The 20,514-nt window shown below is 41.3% G+C and overlaps 1 protein-coding gene across 3 annotated transcripts in view; it reads right to left on the bottom strand.

Annotated features, from left to right (window-relative positions):
* LOC121859058 (major facilitator superfamily domain-containing protein 6-like) overlaps positions 1-20,514 on the bottom strand; it is a 56,303-nt gene that overhangs the window by 29,177 nt on the left and 6,612 nt on the right. The window contains exon 1 of one of the 3 annotated variants that reach the window (XM_042355718.1): positions 18,581-19,112. The exons of the other annotated variants lie outside the window; for them this stretch is intronic. The gene's annotated coding sequence lies outside the window, so the exon portion shown is untranslated. Of the gene's footprint in view, positions 1-18,580; positions 19,113-20,514 lie in introns of those variants that run through there. 3 annotated transcript variants of the gene reach the window in all.

Here is a 20,514-nt window from a genome sequence, read left to right as displayed (position 1 = left end):
ATTATTATTATTATTATTATTATTATATACACACAGTCCTGCACACGAGCTCCTCAGTGTATACACAACATTCATACTTCCCAAGCTCACCTATGCCTCCCCCACCTGGTCTTCCTCCCTAAATGCCACACAACGTAAACACCTAGAAAAAGTGCAAAAGAGGGCATGCAAGATTACTCTCTCCCCTTCCTACTCCACATATCAAGAAGCGCTCAACACACTGACCCTTTCGACTCTCACTGACCATCACCACGGCCTCATCTGCAAATTTGGTAAGAAGCTTCTACACCATCCCCGACACCGGCCCCTACTACCACCTGAGATCCCCTGTCCGAGAATTGCTGTTCGACACCACAACCGCATCCAGCCCATACGTGCACGAACTGATCGCTATAAGAACAGCCCAGTCCCAACCATTGTAAAAATTATCAATAACATGTAATAAATCAGTGTATTCACTCCCAGTAAACACTGCTCCCTACACTGTCACTATGTTGAAATGAACTGTAGTTTGAGCTGATCCCCATCTAAGTTATTATATGTCTTATTTGTGTCACTTGTATATTATTTGTAATTCGTAACCCATTCCCCAAATATGTAACTGTATATTTTCAGCCTTCTGGCTGCCAAGCTCTTTCAATAAACCGTTAATTATTATTATTATTATTATTATTATACACACAGTCACATACAGTCACTCACATACACACAGTCACATACAGTCACTCACATAGGTAGGCAGAAGGTAGTAAACAGCTACCAAACAGGGAGGTACTACAGCCTGGGAAGATATTGGAAGCATAATGGGTTGTCTAATGGTAGACCCTGCTGCTATATGGCATCACGAAAATTGTGACCAAGTCCCAGGTTGCTCATCTGACATTCTGCCTCATTTACACAATATTGCAGGGTCTCAATTGTTTCTCTTACTTTGACAACACAACATACATACTGTATATCGTTTCTCATTCTTGATTTATTTTTCGTTTTGTATTTATTATTATTAATATTATTATTATTATTATTATTATTATTATTATTATTATTATTATTATTATTATTATTATTATTATTATTATTATTATTATGTTTTCGCCCCCCAGGCCCTGATGTGGGTCAGTGACCTGTGCCCGGGTGAGCTAATCCCGGTACAAAAACAAAACCAAAAACACACATAGTCATATACAGTCACTCACATACATAATAATGGTTGCCCTTCGTGGAATGAGGATGGCCGGCCCTAGGGCCACCTAGGCATGAATTTGTTTAAGGTGTAGAAGCTGTGGCCAATACAACAACAACCCTGAGTTAACGAGCTGCATGACCTAGTGTTTAAGGTGTAGTAGCTGTCACTAATACAGCAACCACAACTTGAGTTAACGAACTACATGACCCAATGTTTAAGGTGTCGCCAATACAACAACCTTGAGTTAGCGATCTGCATGACCCAGAGTTTAAGGCTGGCTCTTCTGAGAGGGCAGTTAAAAAATGTCGAGGTTTTTAAACTGCTAGGAGAACATACACGGGGTGGAGGGAGGGAGACTGCAGTGGGAACGGGTAAACAAAGTGAAAGAGTTATGAAAAAAACTTAGGCAGGGAGTTTAAACCTAAACTGTGACAAAAGAAGACTCAGACCACAGGTAACCCAAATCTCTACTACATAAAAAGTAGGAAGTATGAGAAACAAAATGGATGAAATCAGGCGTTGGTATGTGCGAAAAAATCGATATAATAGCATTCACCGAAACATGGATAAAGCCTAGACTCCGTGATTACCCACCAGCAGAATCCCAAATTGCGGGTTACAAATTATTTCATACTGATAGACTGAATTAGGAAAGGGCGGTGTAACCCAATCTGCCATCGGGGATAATCTGAAGTGAAAATAAATAAGGAAATAAAATCTGAGAGAGGAAAAGCAAAACAATTTTGGATAAAAGTAATCGATGGTAGGAAAAATTAATCACAGGAGTAATATATAGACCTCCTAATCCTGATAAAGAGTTAATGAAGCGACTCATTTTGGGATGAAATGCACAGAGGCTTCCCTTTATATGAGGATTTGCGCAGTAGGCGACTTTAACTTTAGCCAAAATAGATTGGATTGACCTTATGGGCAACTCAGAATCAGAGAATTTTCTTGAAACAATCAGGACTGTTTCCTAAGCCAACATATAACCAAGACCACAGGGTAATAATATACTCGATATAATTCTGTCAAAAGAGAAAACCTCATCAGTAATGTCAGGTGAAACGAACTTGCTAACTTAGCGATCACAAAATTTGATTCAGTTAAATTTCAGGGCAGCTGCAAGGAAAATTCCACTAAAGTCCCAGATTTCAGAAGGGGCAAACTTTGATAGTTTGAAAAAGGCAGCTGAAGAAGGGTATCACGCTAGGGGAGTGAATTACATGACGTCATGAGGTGACCTCACACAATCACGCACCCACAGAGGCGGCCTCACCTTACCTGGAGACCTGTGGGTTGAGAATGACCTAATAACAAGATCTGAGGTTGCCGAGTTCCACGACAATTTAAATAATGAGTTACTTAATGCACAAAGGCAGAACATACCATACAAAAAACTCAGATCAAACAACAATGACCCTAAATGGATAAATAATTATTTTAAGAATATTATTGGACAAAGGAAGGCTATAGGTAGAAGAATAAATCGTGATGAAGTTTACCTCCGAGATTATTATAAAGAATTGGCCGGTAGGGTTCAGACCGAGATAAGAAAAGCAAAGAGGAATAATGAGCTGAAGGTAGCAAGGGAGGCGAAGTCAAACCCCAAGGGATTCTATCAAATGTATCAAACTAAAACACGAGAAAAGGTTGGACCAATACAGTCAATTACCGGCGAGCTAACTGATAACGACGGAGAAATGAGTCTGAATAAATATTTTTCAACAGTTTTCACCACCGAAAATTTAAACATGATACGCGAGGCACGGACTCTATACAGAGATTGTGAAGAAAATAAATTAAGCAAGATAGCAGTGACTAGTAACGATGTTAGTAAGCAAATAGACAAACTAAAGCCTAATAAGTCACCAGGTCACGATGAGATATTTGCCAAAGTATTAAAGGAATGTAAGGAAGAGCTTAGTATGCCCTTAGCAAAGTTGTTTAACGTGTCCTTAAAAACGGGTGTAGTACCAGAATCCCGGAGGATAGTGAATGTAATACCGATTTTCAAGAAGGGGGATAGATCTCTATCCTCTAACTACCGTCCATCATCAATTGTAGGCAAATTAATGGAAGCAATCATTTCAAACTCTATTCGAAATCACCTGGAGAAGCACAAGCTAATCAATAATTCCCAACATGGCTTCACAAGTGGGCGTTCATGTCTAACTTATCTATTAACATTCTTTTCATCTGTTTTCGAATCAGTGGACGAGGGGCACAATTATGATGTGGTATATCTCGACTTTAGCAAAGCCTTCGACAGAGTCCCCCACGAAAGACTAATAAGAAAAGTGGAGGCTCATGGCATTAAAGGTAATATTCTAAAATTGATTAGGGCGTAGTTACAGGACAGGAAACAGCGAGTGAACATTAACGGCACTAAATCCCGTTGGAGCAACGTCACTAGTGGAGTTCCCCAAGGCTCAGTACTTGGACCATTATTATTTATTATATACATAAACGACATAGATATCGGCATTGACAGCAACATAAGTAAATTTGCTGATGACACTAAAATAGGACGTGTTATCAAATCTGACGAGGACTCCGCAAAACTATGGGAAGATCTAAACAAATTTTTCGAATGGTCTGAAAAACGGCAGATGAAATTCAATGTGGACGAATGTAAAGTACTGAGTATAGGAGATGTAAACAGGGAAACCAGATACCAGATGAACAACGATGTTATTGAGAAATCCAACTGCGAGAAAGATTTAGGAGTAATGATAAGTAGGAATCTTAAGCCAAGTAAACAATGTGTATTTGCTCGAAACAAGGCTAATAAAGTTCTTGGGTTCATACAAAGGAGTGTTAGTTACAAGACTAGCGAGGTCATCTTAAAACAATATCTTGCGTTTGTGAAACCTCACTTGGATTACGCAGTTCAATTCTGGTCACCATATTACAGAATGGATATAAAATCCTTGGAAAGAATCCCGAGGAGAATGACAAGACTAATCCCGGGCATTAGGAACCTTGAGTACAGAGACAGGCTAAAGCATTATAATATGCACTCCCTCGAGAGACGTAGAGTGAGGGGCAATATGATAGAGGTGTATAAATGGAAGGCAGGGCTAAACAAAGGTCATATGACAAAGGTACTCAAACTATCCAACCAGGAGGGAACTCGTAACAATGGCTTTAAATTAGACAAAATTAGATTTAGGCGCGAAAAAGGTAAACATTGGTTTGGAAACAAAGTAGTGGACGAGTGGAACAAGTTACCAAATGTCATCATCATCTCGAATTCGCTGGATAGCTTCAAACATAGACTGGCTGGATAAATGATCAACAGGGGTTGGGTGTAAATGGGACTGCCCAGTATGGGCCAATTGGCCCGTTGCAGTTTCCTCCATATTTATGTTCTTATGTGTCGTAGATGTCGCCAATACAACAACCACACCATGAGTTAACGAGCTGCATGACCCAGTGTTTAAGGTGTAGAAGCTGTCGCCAATACAACAACCACACCCTGAGTTAACGAGCTGCATGACCCAGTGTTTAAGGTGTAGAAGCTGTCGCCAATACAACAACCACACCATGAGTTAACGAGCTGCATGACCCAGTGTTTAAGGTGTAGAAGCTGTCGCCAATACAACAATCACACCATGAGTTAACGAGCTGCATGACCCAGTGTTTAAGGTGTAGAAGCTGTCGCCAACACAACAACCACACCTTGAGTTAACGAGCTGCATGACCCAGTGTTTAAGGTGTAGAAGCTGTCGCCAACACAACAACCACACCCTGAGTTAACGAGCTGCATGACCCAGTGTTTAAGGTGTAGAAGCTGTCGCCAATACAACAACCACACCCTGAGTTAACGAGCTGCATGACCCAGTGTTTAAGGTGTAGAAGCTGTCGCCAACACAACAACCACACCCTGAGTTAACGAGCTGCACGACCCAGTGTTTAAGGTGTAGAAGCTGTCGCCAATACAACAATGACACCTTGAGTTAACGATCTGCATGACCCAGTGTTTAAGGTGTAGAAGCTGTCGCCAACACAACAACCACACCCTGAGTTAACGAGCTGCATGACCCAGTGTTTAAGGTGTAGAAGCTGTCGCCAACACAACAACCACACCCTGAGTTAACGAGCTGCATGACCCAGCATTTAAGGTGTAGAAGCTGTCGCCAATACAACAATGACACCTTGAGTTAACGAGCTGCATGACCCAGTGTTTAAGGTGTAAATTTGTCGCCAATACAACAACCACACCTTGAGTTACCGAGCTGCATGACACAGTGTTTAGGGTGTAGAAGCTATCAACAACACAAAAACCACACCTTGAGTTAACGAGCTGCAGGGCCCAGTGTTTAAGGTGTAGAAGCTGTCGCCAACACAACAACCACAACCTGAGTTAACGAGCTGCATGACCCAGTGTTTAAGGTGTAGAAGCTGTCGCCAACACAACAACCACACCCTGAGTTAATGAGCTGCATGACCCAGTGTTTAAGGTGTAGAAGCTGTCGCCAAAACAACAACCACACCCTGAGTTAACGAGTTGCATAACCCAGTGTCAAGGAATAGTCTGAGAAGACCGGACAACTCGCCAACTGCACTGGCTAACCATTAACCCGGAACACGATTAACATCCAGGTTCCCAATTACTACTGGGTAGACAGAGGCAAATGGCGTAAAGAAACTTGCCCATAATTTCACCCTGCCCGGGGATCGTAACCGGGTCCGCTCGCTTGCCAGGCGAGCATGCTGACCATTACACCACAGGTCACTCACATACACACACAGTCACTCACATACACACACAGTCACTCACATACACACATAGTCACTCACATACATACATAGTCACTCACATACACACAGTCACTCACATATACTGTACATATAGTCATATACAGTCACTCACAAGCACACATAGTCATTCACATACACACATAGTCACATACTGTACAGTCACTCACATACACACATAATCACATACAGTCACTCACATACACACATAGTCACTCACATACACACATAGTCACTCACATACACATAGTCACTCATATACTGTACATATAGTCATATACACAGTCACTCACAAGCACACATAGTCATTCACATACACACATAGTCACATACTGTACAGTCACTCACATACACACATAATCACATACAGTCACTCACATACACACATAGGCACTCACATACACACATAGTCACTCACATACATACATACATACATAGTCACTCACATACACACATAGTCACTCACATACATACAGAGTCACTCACATACAAACATAGTCAATCACATACACACATAGTGACTCACATACATACATAGTGACTCGCATACACACAGTCACTCGCATACACAGTCACTCGCATACACACAGTCACTCACAGTCACTGACTTCCTTAATGACCGACGCCAAGCAGTACGCTTCCGAGAGGCTGTCTCCCCTTTTCAGTCACTCACCTGTGGGGTCCCCCAAGGCACCAATATGGGACCGCTCTGCTTCCTTAAGCTTATCGATGATGCCTTAAGAGAAACCTCTGCTCGCTGGAAATATGGCGACGACTCCACCATTGAGATCAGTGCCAACAACTCTGCTCCCGACTACACCGCCTTTCAGGATTTATTGAACAGTCTCCAAAATTGGGAAACCAACAACAACGTCACCATCAACATCAACCTCTCCAGTAGATAGTAGGCAGCTATCAAACAGGGAGGTACTACCGCCAGGGAAGATATTGGAAGCATAATGTGTTGTCTAATGGTAGACCCTGCTGCTATATGTGACCAAGTCCCAGGTTGATGATCTGACTTTCTGCCTCATTTACACACAATTGCAGGGTCTCAATTGTTTCTCTTACTTTGACAACACAACATACATAATGTATATCGTTTCTCATTCTTGATATATTTTTTTCGTTTTTGTATTTATTTATTATTATTATTATTATTATTATTATTATTATTATTATTATTATTATTATCTTTAGTACAGTATTTTATTTTTATTTACAGTATTTTGTTATTATTTTTGTATGAATTATTATTATAATAATAATAATAGTTATTATTATTATTATTATTATTATTATTATTATTATTATTATTATTATTATTATTATTATTATTATTATTATTACATTTTCGCCCCCAGGCCCTGACGTGGGTCAGCGACCTGTACCCGGGTGGGCTAGTCCCCGTAAAAAAAAAAAAAACTCTCCCCCCGACGTTGTCCCACCTCCCTCCATTACTTTAGGTCCCAACACACTCCAGGTTGTAGACTCCACTAAGCTCCTCAGAGTCACCATTGACAACAGACTAGATAGGAAAAAAACACGTCAGTGAAGTTGTCAAATCCTCCAGTTTTCGTCTCCACCTCCTCCGCCGACTCAAGTCCCCTGGTGTTCCTGCGCCCCAGCTCCTTAGTGTTTACTTAACATTCATACTTCCCAAGCTCACCTATGCCTCCCCTACCTGGTCTTCCTCCCTAAATGCCACACAACATAAACACCTAGAATAAGTGCAAAAGAGGGCATGCAAGATTATTCTCTGATTCTCCCCCCTTCCTACTCCACATATCAGGAAGCGCTCAACACACTGACCCTCTCGGCTCTCTCTGACCATCACCACGACCTCATGTGCAAATTTGGTGAGAAGCTTCTGCACTATCCTCGACACCGGCTCCTACTACCACCCGGGATCCCTCGTCCGAGAATTTCTGTTTGACACCACAACCGCATCCAGCCCATACGAGCACGAACTGATCGCTATAAGAACAGCCCAGTCTCAACCATTGTAAATATAATCAACAACCCGTAATCAACCAGTGTATTCACTCCCAGTCAATCTTACCTTTTTGCACTGTCACTATGTTGAAATGCCTTGTAGTATGACCTTCTCCCCACCTAGTTATTATATATCATATTTGTATCACTTACTGTAAGTTACTTGTATATTATTTGTAAATGCAAGTGTATATTTTCAGCCTTCCGGTGGCCATGCTCCTTCAATAAACTGTTAATTATTATTATTTACTTATCCAGTCACTCACATACACAGTCACTTACATACACAGTCACTCACACACACACAACACACGTTACATTGGTGTTACTTGGTCTAAGCATTAGTGGATTATAACATGAATCTCTCAGTCATACCTTCCACTACAGGGGTGGCCAACCTTTTGTGTGATGTGATCTACTTTTCCACAGTTACCCTGACGCGATCTACCAGCCTAATATTCACCCAAAACACTCCCCCTCCCACCACACATTTTCTGACATTGGGATATTTTCTTCACTGAAAAAGTTCCAGAAACTTCCTCCTGTTGCCATAGATTTGATCTGAATATTATTTTAAAGTTTCAGAAGTTCATTTTCGACTTCAGATATATCCATGTTAAATACTGATGCCATTCTAGATGCAATATCTTCAACAATTGTGTCTTTACCAAATGGAAAACACATATATGTTGCAACAGGTTCTATTGTTGCTATATACTTTTACTTTTTTTTTTTTTTTTACTTTTATCCTCTTCGCCACTGATCGGCTTGTTAGCCGCTTGGGCGATCGGTCACGTCTCTTTTCATTTATATTCTTCACCAAAAGATCAGCTCGCTAGCCGCCCGGGCGATCGGTCACGTCTCTGTCACGCACTGTTGGCAAATACTGGGCATGCACCGGCTCCTGAATGTACCTGAACCCGCTCCAGTGTTGGTCAAGTCTTCTCTTGAAAGAGCTCACACTCGGTGCCGTCACAACACTCTCTGGTAGATTGTTCCAAGAGTTTACAACCCTCACTCCGAAAAAGTTTGCCCTCACGGTTTTCTGGACTTGCGGCTTCTTCAATCTTGAGCTGTGACCCCTTGTGGGGCGAGCGTCCGCCAGCTCCAAGTAAGGACACTCAACTGAGTAGTGCCCCCTGAGATGCTTATAAACCTCAACTAGGTCCCCCCTTGCCCGTCTGTAGTATAAGCTAGGCAAGTTCAGGCGCTCCAATCTCTCAGGGTAGCTGAGGTGCCGAAGTGCAGGCACCAGTTTGGTGGCCCTCCTTTGAACATTTTCAACCAACTGACAGTCCCTAGCATATCTCGGGGACCAGATGGGGTGACAGTACTCCAGATGGGGAAGCACTTCACTCCTGAAGATCGTCACGAGGGACGGACCGTCTAGATATCTGAACGACCTTCTTATATGACCCAATAATATATTTGCCTGATTTACCTTCTTCTCACAATGGCCCGAGAACTTCAGCTCATTGTCAACATACACACCTAGGTCCTTCTCACACACAGTCTCAACTAGTACATTTTCTTCATCCCGTTGGGACATATGGTACGCCTCCTTACCGTTGGTACGCCCCAGGTGCATCCTCTTACACTTCGTGACATTGAATCTCAGCAGCCATTCCTTCGACCATTCCTGGAGCCCACAGAGGTCCTTCTGCAGCTCTTCACAGTCCGCTTGGTTCTTAATTTCCCGAAATAACTTGCCATCATCGGCAAACATTTGTATGGAGGAGTGTACAACGTCAGGCATATCATTTATGAAACAAACAAACAACAGCGGGCCCAATACACTACCCTGCGGTACCCCACTTGTTACAGGTACAGATGACGATTTCGTGCCATTAATCACCACACATTGCTTGCGGTCATGTAGAAAGTCTTCTATCCACGCTAGGACATTTCCCCGAATTCCGTACCCTTCCAGTTTGATTTTCAGCCTTTCGTGGGGTACACTGTCGAAAGCCTTGGCAAAATCTAGGTAAATATTGTCGATATTACCACCCCGTTCTAGAATATGGGTCCAAATATCCAATACCTTGAGCAATTGTGTCAAGCAAGAGCGCCCCGGCATAAAACCGTGTTGGCAATCCTTTACAAGGTTGTTTCGTAGTAGATGTTCCATCGCGGCATCTCTGATAATACTCTCAAGTACTTTACATATTATGCTGGTCAGGCTCACCGGTCTATAGTTGTTCGTGGAGTGACTATCGCCCTTCTTGAAGATAGGACTCACATAAGCCACTTTCCATTCACTGGGGACCATTTGTTCATCCAATATATCGAGTACTGTCAAACTTGGTTTTCTAGTTCAGACATCATATTTCTGAAGTTTCGTAGTTGTTGTTGATGCAGCTGCGAAGACACTAGTTTTAGCTTTCTGCTTGAAAGCAGTCACAGCACTCATCATGTCAACTATAGTTTTATCTTTCCCTTGCAAATCTAAGTTTAGTTTATTCAGCATAGCGTCATGTCAACTAAAAAAGCTAAATCTAACAGCCACACTTCGTTGTGATCAAAAGTTAGGAAACCTATCATCACTCCTGCACAGGGCAATGAACCCACTGACTCGGCCAGCCATTGCAGGTGCCCCATCAGTTGTCATAGATACAAGTTGGCAACTGTGTAATATTAACAAAATCACCGAAAGTCTGAAATATGTCTTCAACCCGAGTTTTTCCTTTTAATGGTAGAATTTTCAGCAGTTCCTCCTTGGTGCTCATGTCTTTAAACACCATTCCAATGAAAATGCATAATTGAGATGTATCGACCACATCAGTAGACTCATCAAATTGTAATGAAAAGAACACACACTCATGTCTTTAATTAGTTATTCACCCAAATCCTCAGCCATAAATTCACAGCGCCTCATGACAGTGTTTCTTGATAACTGAACATCCTTAAAAGAAAACAGTATTTCAGACTTATTTTTAAAAATTTCAAACAACAAATCTGCTGCTTCTAAAAAGGCCTCTTTGAATATTTCTCTATCTTGAAATGTTTTTTTATGCTTTGTAAGTACTCGACTTACCCTGAATGATGCAATGGTTTGCTACCCTTGATTTTGAGCACGCGCCGGTAAAAAGAGTTTATTGTGCAGTAAGTTGTGATTTCAGTCCATTAACTTTCCTCTTTCGTAGCTCACTTTTGGGTGAGAAATCATTATCATACTTCTTGTGAAAACTTTTTATATGCATTTCAAGATTTCCTTTCTTGGCGAGAGCTGGAGACGCATGGCAGATCAGACACACACACCTCAAATTATTCATGGTCAAAAAATAGACTTTCTTCCATTCATTGTGAAAATGGTAAATTTTGGTCCTTTTAGTACTTGGTCCAGAAATTATTTTTGGTTCAGTTGATGGCCAATAACCTGTACTTGGAAAAGAAAGTCGTACGTGAATACAAGAATTATTTTTTTCCATGGCTTTTCCTATATGAATATAGGAGTTACTAACCAACACTGCATAACGTTTTTATTTTATTTTGTATTGTTTTTTTCAAAAGCAATTGTCGCCGGCTGGTGTGGACACTTCTGTCTACTCTAGGATTGCGGCGAGAACTGTTGCTAAGCTAAAAAGTCAGTAATTCTCGTAATCACCGAAGACTTTTCCATAACAAGAATAACAAGTATTGCAGATGGCTGAAAATCACTGCATTGTTGGTGACAAGTGTGTAGGCTCGTAGGGGCAGGGTTGTCAAATATGATTCTCTCTCTCTTTACTTTTGACAAGACTCCTCAATATTGAGTTAACTTTTTCATTCCCAAATTCATTAATACAAGGTTTAACGTGTATTTGTAAACATATAAAAGCAAATACTTGCTTAGTTTTAACCTACAACTGATGACAACTTGCTCATCAATTTCCTCACCAGGAACCAGTCAGCAGCACCCGCCCGTATGAACGCGAACACTTCCTATCAGGTTCCGCCACACACAGTATGGCACAGTTGAAGTTTTTCCGTATGTCTCGCTCTGATGTGTCCCTAATGATAATCTATTCCAAGAAAAAATCTGAACAAAAATATCCCAATGATTATGAACATAGTTTTAATATGATATTTGTACAGTATGGCAGCTGGTCATTAAGTTTAACTATGCCATGAGATCGACTAGAGAAGGGATTGCGATCGACCAGTCGATCGCGATCGACTGGTTGGCCACCCCTGCACTATACTATACGCCATTGGTGAAATCCTCAGTTTTCTCCGACTCTTTTTAATAAACTTAAATTATTCGGCTCGGGTAACAGTCTCACTTACTCGTCACTTAAAATACACTTTCATGTTCGTGTATTTGTTTTTTATCTCGTAAGGTTGTTGTACTATTTGAGTTTATAAGGAGTAACAACCTGGAGAAAACAAACAGCGATCATTAGGGAGAATATCTTTCTGTAATCCGTAATACATGCTGTATGAGTGCGTCAAAACCTCAGTAGTTGTAACAAATAGATACAACCTAACACTTTATAAAAAAAATGCTGTGGATATTTTAGGATCAAAGTGTGGACACTCGCAAGAAAGGGTTACAGTGCCATATGTTGCAATAGACAGAATCAGCAGTGCCCTGAGACCCTCCTCTCTGCACTACTAACAAAGATGCTTGGTTTCATTGTCGGCTAATGTACAGACAGTTCTACATGTCTCCCCGGGTCAAGACTTTGCTCTCCCAGGGGGTCTTGCTTTCAAGAAAATTTTAGTTATATTCTTTATATAGGCGAATTTGGTTGGGTGAGAACATCTTAATGAAATTTTACTTGTAGGCATAATAAACAAAATGATACATTCATCTATCATTGTTCTCATTGCTTATCATTTATAAACTGTAATGCTGCGAGGTATAGGGGAGGCTAGAAGATTTTCATTGTTCTCATTGCCTATCATTTATAAACTGAATAGCAGCGAGGTATAGGGAGGCGCTGGGGAAGATTAGAGATAGGGGAGGGATCCCGATAGTATGTGGTGTCTTGCCTAGAAGAGGGGTTGGTCGTGAATGGCTGTCCAGGGCAATTGCTATAAATTGCCGACTGGAAAAACATTGTGCAAACAATGGTTGGGCATTCATTGATAACTGGCAACGATTCTATGGCAACGACTACCTGTACTGCCGCGACGGAGTACACTTGTCTCGTGAGGGGGTAAAGACGTTGTCTGCATCCCTGGAGCGTGAAATTGTCACTCCGAAGGGGGGGTTTCGCCAGTAGAGAGGGGTCGGGGAAAGTGGGAGTCAAAAAACAAGCAGGTCCTGGGAAGTAAAATTAGTTGCTCAGGACAGGGGGTAAAACAGGACCAGGGAAGAGTAGGTTTAAATGTATACTATACAAACAGTAGGGGCAGTTCAAAAGATATCGAAGTCTTTAAACTGCTAAGGGAACATATGGGCACGGGGGTGGAGGAGACTGCAGTGGGAGCGGGTAAACAAAGTGAAAGACTACAGGGAAATAGTGTTAGGAATGATGACAAAACTAAATTAGACAGGGAGTTTAAAACTAAACGCGGTAAGGGGAGGACTCAGAACACGACTAACTTAAATGTATACTACACGAACAGTAGAAGTATGAGAAACAAAATGGATGATATTAGGGCCTTGGTATGTACCGAAAAAATCGATATAATTGCATTCACTGAAACATGGATCAACCTAGACACACGTGAGTTACCAGTCGAATACCAAATTGCGGGTTACAAACTGTTCCATACCGATAGGCAGACCAGGAAAGGAGGCGGAGTAGCAATCTATGTTAGGGATAATCTGAAGTGTGAAATAAATAAGGAAATAAAAACTGAGAGGAATACAGAAACAATTTGGATAGAATTAAGCGACGGTCGGGAAAAATTAATCACAGGAGTAATAAATAGACCCCCCAATCTTGATAGCGTCAATGAGCGACTTATCTGGGATGAAATGCGCAGGGCTTCCATACACAACAAAGTCTGTATAGTAGGCGACTTTAACCTTGGCCAAATAGATTGGACTGACCTTACGGGTAACTCAGAATCACAGGATTTTCTCGAGACGATCCAGGACTGTTTCCTAAGTCAACATATAACCAAACCCACACGGGGTAATAATATACTGGACTTAGTTCTGTCGAACAGAGAAAACCTAATTAGCAATGTCGAGGTAGGGAACGAACTTGCAAACAGCGATCACAAAGAAATTCGATTCCAGTTAGATTTTCAGGGCAGACGTAAGGAAAATTCCACTAAAGTACCAGATTTCAGAAGGGCAAACTTTGACAGTTTAAAGAGGCAGCTGAGAGAGGGGGTGTCGCGCTTGGCTGTGAATCTGACTGATGTCACCGACCTGATAACGAGATCTGAGATTGCCGAGTTCCACGACAATTTAAATATTGAGTTACTTAATGCACAAAGGCAGAACATACCATACAAAAAACTCAGATCAGACAACAATGACCCTAAATGGAAAAATAATTATTTAAAGAACATCAGTGGCCAAAGGAAGGCTATAGGTAGAAGGATAAATCGTGGCGAAATTCACCTCCGTGACTATTATAGGGTATTGGCGAGTAGGGTTAAAACCGAGATAAGGAAAGCAAAGAGGAATAATGAGGTAAGGATAGCAAGGGAGGCGAAGACAAACCCCAAAGGATTCTACCAAATGTATCAAACTAAAACACGAGAAAAGATTGGACCAATACGGTCAGACACCGCCGAGCTCACTGATAACGACAGAGAAATGAGCAATAATATGAATAAATATTTTTCAACAGTTTTCACCACCGAAAATTTAAACATGATACCCGGGGCACCGACTTTATTCAGAGATAGTGAAGAAAACAAATTAAGCGAGATAGTAGTGACTAGTAACGATGTTAGTAAGCAAATAGACAAACTAAAGCCTAATAAGTCACCTGGTCCTGATGAGATATTTGCCAGAGTATTAAAGGAATGTAAGGAAGAGCTTAGTATGCCCTTAGCAAAGTTGTTTAACATGTCCTTAAAAACAGGTGCAGTACCAGAATCCTGGAGGATAGCGAATGTAATACCGATTTTCAAGAAGGGGATAGATCACTATCCTCTAACTACCGCCCAATCAGTCTAACATCAATAGTAGGCAAATTACTGGAAGCAATCATTTCAAACTCTATTCGAAATCACCTGGAGAAGCACTGATTGATCAATGATTCCCAGCATGGCTTCACAAGCGGACGTTCTTGCCTAACTAATCTATTAACATTCTTTTCATCAGTTTTCGAATCGGTGGACTAGGGGCACAATTATGATGTGGTATATCTCGACTTTAGCAAAGCTCGGACAGGAGTCCCCACGAAAGACTAATTAGAAAGGTAGAAGCCATGGCATCAAAGGTACATCCTTAAATGGATTAGGGCGTGGTTACAGGACAGGAAACAGCGAGTGAGCATTAACGGCACTAAGTCCCATTGGAGCAACGTCACAGTGGAGTTCCCCAAGGCTCAGTACTTGGACCATTATTATTTATTATATACATAAACGACATAGATATCGGCATAGACAGCAACATAAGTAAATTTGCTGATGACACTAAAATAGGACGTGTTATTAAATCTGACGAGGACTAAAACTACAGGAAGATCTAAACAAATTTTTCGAATGGTCTGAAAAATGGCAGATGAAATTCAACGTGACAAATGTAAAGTACTCAGTATAGGAGATGTAAACAGGGAAACCAGATACCAGATGAACAACGATGCCATAGAGAAATCCGACTGCGAGAGAGATTTAGGAGTAATGATAAGTAGGAACCTTAAGCCAAGTAAACAATGTGTTTTTGCTCGTAACAAGGCTAATAAAGTACTTGGGTTCATACAAAGGAGTGTTAGTTACAAGACTAGCGAGGTCATCCTAAAACTGTATCTTGCTCTTGTGAGACCACACCTGGATTACGCAGTTCAGTTCTGGTCACCGTATTACAGAATGGATATAGAATCCTTGGAAAGAATTCAGAGGAGAATGACAAGACTAATCCCGGGCATTAGGAACCTTGAGTATAGAGACAGGTTAAAGCATATTAATTTGCACTTCCTTGAGAGACGTAGAGCGAGGGGCGACCTGATAGAGGTGTATAAGTGGAAGGCAGGGCTAAACAAAGGGGACATTACAAAGGTACTCAAACTATCCAACCAGGAGCGAACTCGTAACAACGGTTTTAAATTAGACAAATTTAGATTTAGGCGTGAAATAGGTAAACCCTGGTTTGGAAACAGAGTAGTGGATGAGTGGAACAAGTTACCAAATATCATCATTAACTCGAATACGCTGAATTGCTTCAAACATAGGTTGGATGCTCATATGAGCAATAGGGGTTGGGTATAAACGGGACTGCCCAGTATGGGCCAATAGGCCCGCTGCAGTTTCCTCCATTCTTATGTTCTTATGTTCTTAAGGAAGTAAGTCATATTGCTAGCAGCCACACGGTCCACACCGGGCAGATGCAAATTAAAAATATAAAACGTGTTGGAACGTGTTCCGTCTGTTACAGAACCACCCGGCGGCACCACGGTGGAACAGGATTTTTACCCCTACTCTTTGCTTGTAATAGTGTTGCCCCCCTTCCCCCCAAGCAAAATTTGAAATGACGCCCCTGCTGTCTCCCAAGATGGCCTAAACCTAAACAAAAGAAACCTAACTTAATCTAACTTAACCAAACCAAACCTAACTAAACCAAACCAAATCAAATCTAACCAAAACAATCCAAACCAAATCTAACCAAACCTAAACTCGAATGAGTAAACTTCCCTGTTTTTAAAGTGGAATATTTCGACACAACAATACGCATCTTGAGTTCTCAGAAGAGTATATTAGAACCAAATTGTCAAAGCTCAAGGTTGATAAGAGCCCTGGCAGTGTGTGTGTGTGTGTGTGTGTGTGTGTGCATCAATGAGTGTTAAGAGAGCTGCACAACGAGCTTGCCGAGCCCTTAAAATACTGTTCTGTAGATGATTGACGAGCAAATGGCTGGAACATGGCGTATGTGAGTCCTATATTCAAAAGTGGTGATGATTGCCTGTGCACAAGCAACTAAAGACGGGTGAGCATGACCAGCATAGTGTGAAAGTGGTAGCGATTATAATCGCTACCACTTTCACGGGCGTATTGATAATTATCAATACGCCCGTGATGGAACTTCTAAGGAACAACCTTGAGAATGAATGTCAGCTGTGTGTATGCCCGAACGCTCCTGTTTGACGCAATTGTTTAAGATGCTGGACGTGTGGACACAGGCCTTGGCGCGTGGTGGCAATATTGATAACATATATCTTGAGTTTGCCAAGGTACTTGATAGTGTACATCACAAAAGGCTGAAAATTAAACTGGAAGAGAACATCTTAAATTGGATTTTTTTTAAATTAAATTTCGCCTATAAGGAGACAAACGCACCAGATGACAACGTAAAAAGAAAATATAATTATTATATAGCGTATTTAGAGACTTTCTACATGACCACAACCAGTGTGTGTTATTAGTGGCACGAAATCGTCATGTGTACCTATGACAGCAGGGAGTCTCAGGGTATTATAGTAAGCTGGAACCGTTGTTGTTTGTTTACTTTATAGATTATAAGTCAGATGCTATTCAATCTTCTAAACAAATATTTGCAGACGACGTTAAGCTATTCAGGGATATTAACAGCCGAACGGTCATGGACTGGGCTTCGATTGTGACCGCCTCTGGTAGTCATTTCGCTCCGCCCCTCTACATTCAACAATCTCAGGGTGTTATAGGTTATGCCATCCTCACCAGGGGAGGATGACTCACCTTTCATTAGTGCTGTTGTTAGTTCGTGGTGCGTTATAAGAAACTGGTCGGTAAGGTCTGGTGAGGAACAGGCTATTTCAATATTGAAACCCCTATTAATGTGTGAGGTGTTAAGATATTGCTGTATGTCAGGAGGCAGGGAAGTGATTTGTGACACACTAGACCATTGGTCTAATTGCATGTCAGCATATTCTGCAGGGCTGTGATGTATTTCCTTCTTTGTGTACGAACCTCTGTCCTGCATGACAGTGAACAGTGGCATTACCCACATGAATCTGACTTATATATAGTGTCAATGAATATGATGCATTCTTTGTGTACGAACCTCTGTCCTGTATGGCAGTGAAGAGTGACATTACCCACATGAATCTGACCTACGTATATGTATGTATGTGTGTGTATGTGTATGTATGTATGCAAGTATGTATGTATGTATATATATATATATATATATATATATATATATATATATATATATATATATATATATATATATATATATATGTATATGTATATGTATAAATATGTGTATGTGTGTGTGTGTGTGTATGTATATGTATATGTACTGTCAATGAATATGATGCATCTCTTTGTGTACGAACCTCTGTCCTGCATGGCAGTGAACAGTGACATTACCCACATGAATCTGACCTCTATATATTTATAGCTGTTAATGAATATGATGTATTTCTTTGTGCATGAACCTCTGTCCTGAGGGGCAGTGAGAAGTGATACCACCCTCAGTGTCAAGACCTGCCTGAATTACTCAGAATAGGCAAACTGTACTACAAGCTTTGCCAATAAATTTGTTAAACTAAAAAACTACACTGTGGGGCTCGGTCACTCACTCACACTTAACTCACACATTACCTTGCTCGTTATTCGTGGTGACTCATCTCTTGAAAGTGAAGCAACTCTATTTCTCCTTAACCCTGACAAGTGCAGCTCAGTTCACTTACTCATATAAAAAAAAAAACTGAGTTAACGGGCTTGTTCTTGGGTACATATTTTTCTACCAAATATCTGACTTTAGCGTCCATTATTTATCTTGCAGAATCCGCATCGTTATTGTTCATATATTTAGACCAACGTTCCTTCCTTCCTCTCTCACCCTGTTGTAATTACCCTTGAATATTTGAACCTTGGTCCGCTGTCGCCTTGTGTACCAAATATATTTACTTCTGAAGGACAATGTTGCCTCATGGTTACTGTCATTGGGGGATAAATGTATCACTGAGTTAGCTGCCTCTTATAGGATTAATTCATTTCAAATGTAATAAAAAATCACTTAGCTGCTCCATAGCTTGAGGTTATAGGCGTTAATTTAGGGTCATTTACAAAGTAGAGATTCACCAATTATTCGATAAAGCTGATAAAAGTCCACAAACAGAAACTACCACCACAAGACACAAGACACACACTAACCGTCATTACTTCTCCAATGTCAACCTCCTCCTATTGCATACCAAAGACCTTGGGCTCACTTCACCCCTAATATAATAATGACCTCTTGGAATATTCTCTCGCCAAAACGCCACGCGTCTCCTTTTCACGTTGACAATGGCACCCCCTACGAGATGACAGCGAGAACTATTGGAATTTATTAAGTATGTAAGGACTTGTAGAGGTATGGCAGCCTCGTCCTCAGCACGTCTGGCGCCGCGGATGAGTGAGTGAGACATTATACACAAGCGTTTCATTGTTAGGCTCCACACAACACGGGAGTGGTATACGGCCCGTGTACCTCACTGAGTTTTCAACGACTGATGACGATTGTACGTACTTTTGTCTTCAACTAACCTAGAATACACGCTATAAAGACCTTTTAGTTACAGAACACTGGGCAAAGAGCTTGAAGGTCGTAACAACAGACGCCTACTAGGAAGTTAAATGATATTAATATATACAGTACAACAACATCCACTCACCAAAGGTTAATACAATTCATTCTATTCATTCACAGACGGTACAGATACAGCAACAAAGACAGTATTCAAACCCACAACAGAACAGTCCTATCTTCAAGAAAGGCGATCGTCACTCCACGAACAACTACTGTATAAACCGGTGAGCCTGCATGACCAGCATAATACGAGTATGTAAAGTACTTGAGAGTATTATCAGAGACGCCGCGATGGAACATCTACTTCGAAACAGCCTTGTAAAGGATCGCCAACACGGGTTTATGCCGGGGCGCTCTTGCTTAACTCAATTGCTCAAGGTATTGGATATTTGGACCCATATTCTGGAACGGGGTGGTAATATCGACAATATATACCTAGATTTTGCCAAGGCTTTCGACAGTGTACCCCACGAAAGGCTGAAAATCAAACTGGAAGGGTTCGGAATTCGGGGAAATCTCGTAGCATGGATAGAAGACTTTCTACATGACCGCAAGCAGTGTGTGATGATTAATGGCACGAAATCGTCATCTGTACCTGTCACAAGTGGGGTACCACAGGGCAGTGCATTGGGCGATGACGCCAAGTTATTTCGGGAAATCAAGAACCATGCAGACTGTGAAGAGCTGCTGAGATTCAATGCCACGAAGCGTAAGAGGATGCACCTGGGGCTTACCAACGGTAAAGAGGCGTACCATATGTCCCAACGGGATGAAGAAACTGCACTATTTGAGACTGAATGCGAGAAGGACCTAGGTATGTATGTTGACAATGAGCTGAAGTTCTCGGGCCATTGCGAGAAGAAGGTACGTCAGGCAAATAAATTATTGGCTCATAAGAAGGTCGTTCAGATATCTAGACGGTCCGTCCCTCGTAACGATCTTCAAGAGTGAAGTGCTTCCC

This window comes from Homarus americanus, unplaced genomic scaffold, assembly GCF_018991925.1.
Source record: "Homarus americanus isolate GMGI-L3 unplaced genomic scaffold, GMGI_Hamer_2.0 scaffold39882, whole genome shotgun sequence".
Lineage (NCBI taxonomy): Eukaryota > Metazoa > Arthropoda > Malacostraca > Decapoda > Nephropidae > Homarus > Homarus americanus.
The sequence above is the reverse complement of the archived record's forward strand: the minus strand, read 5'-3'. Positions and strand labels throughout refer to the sequence as shown.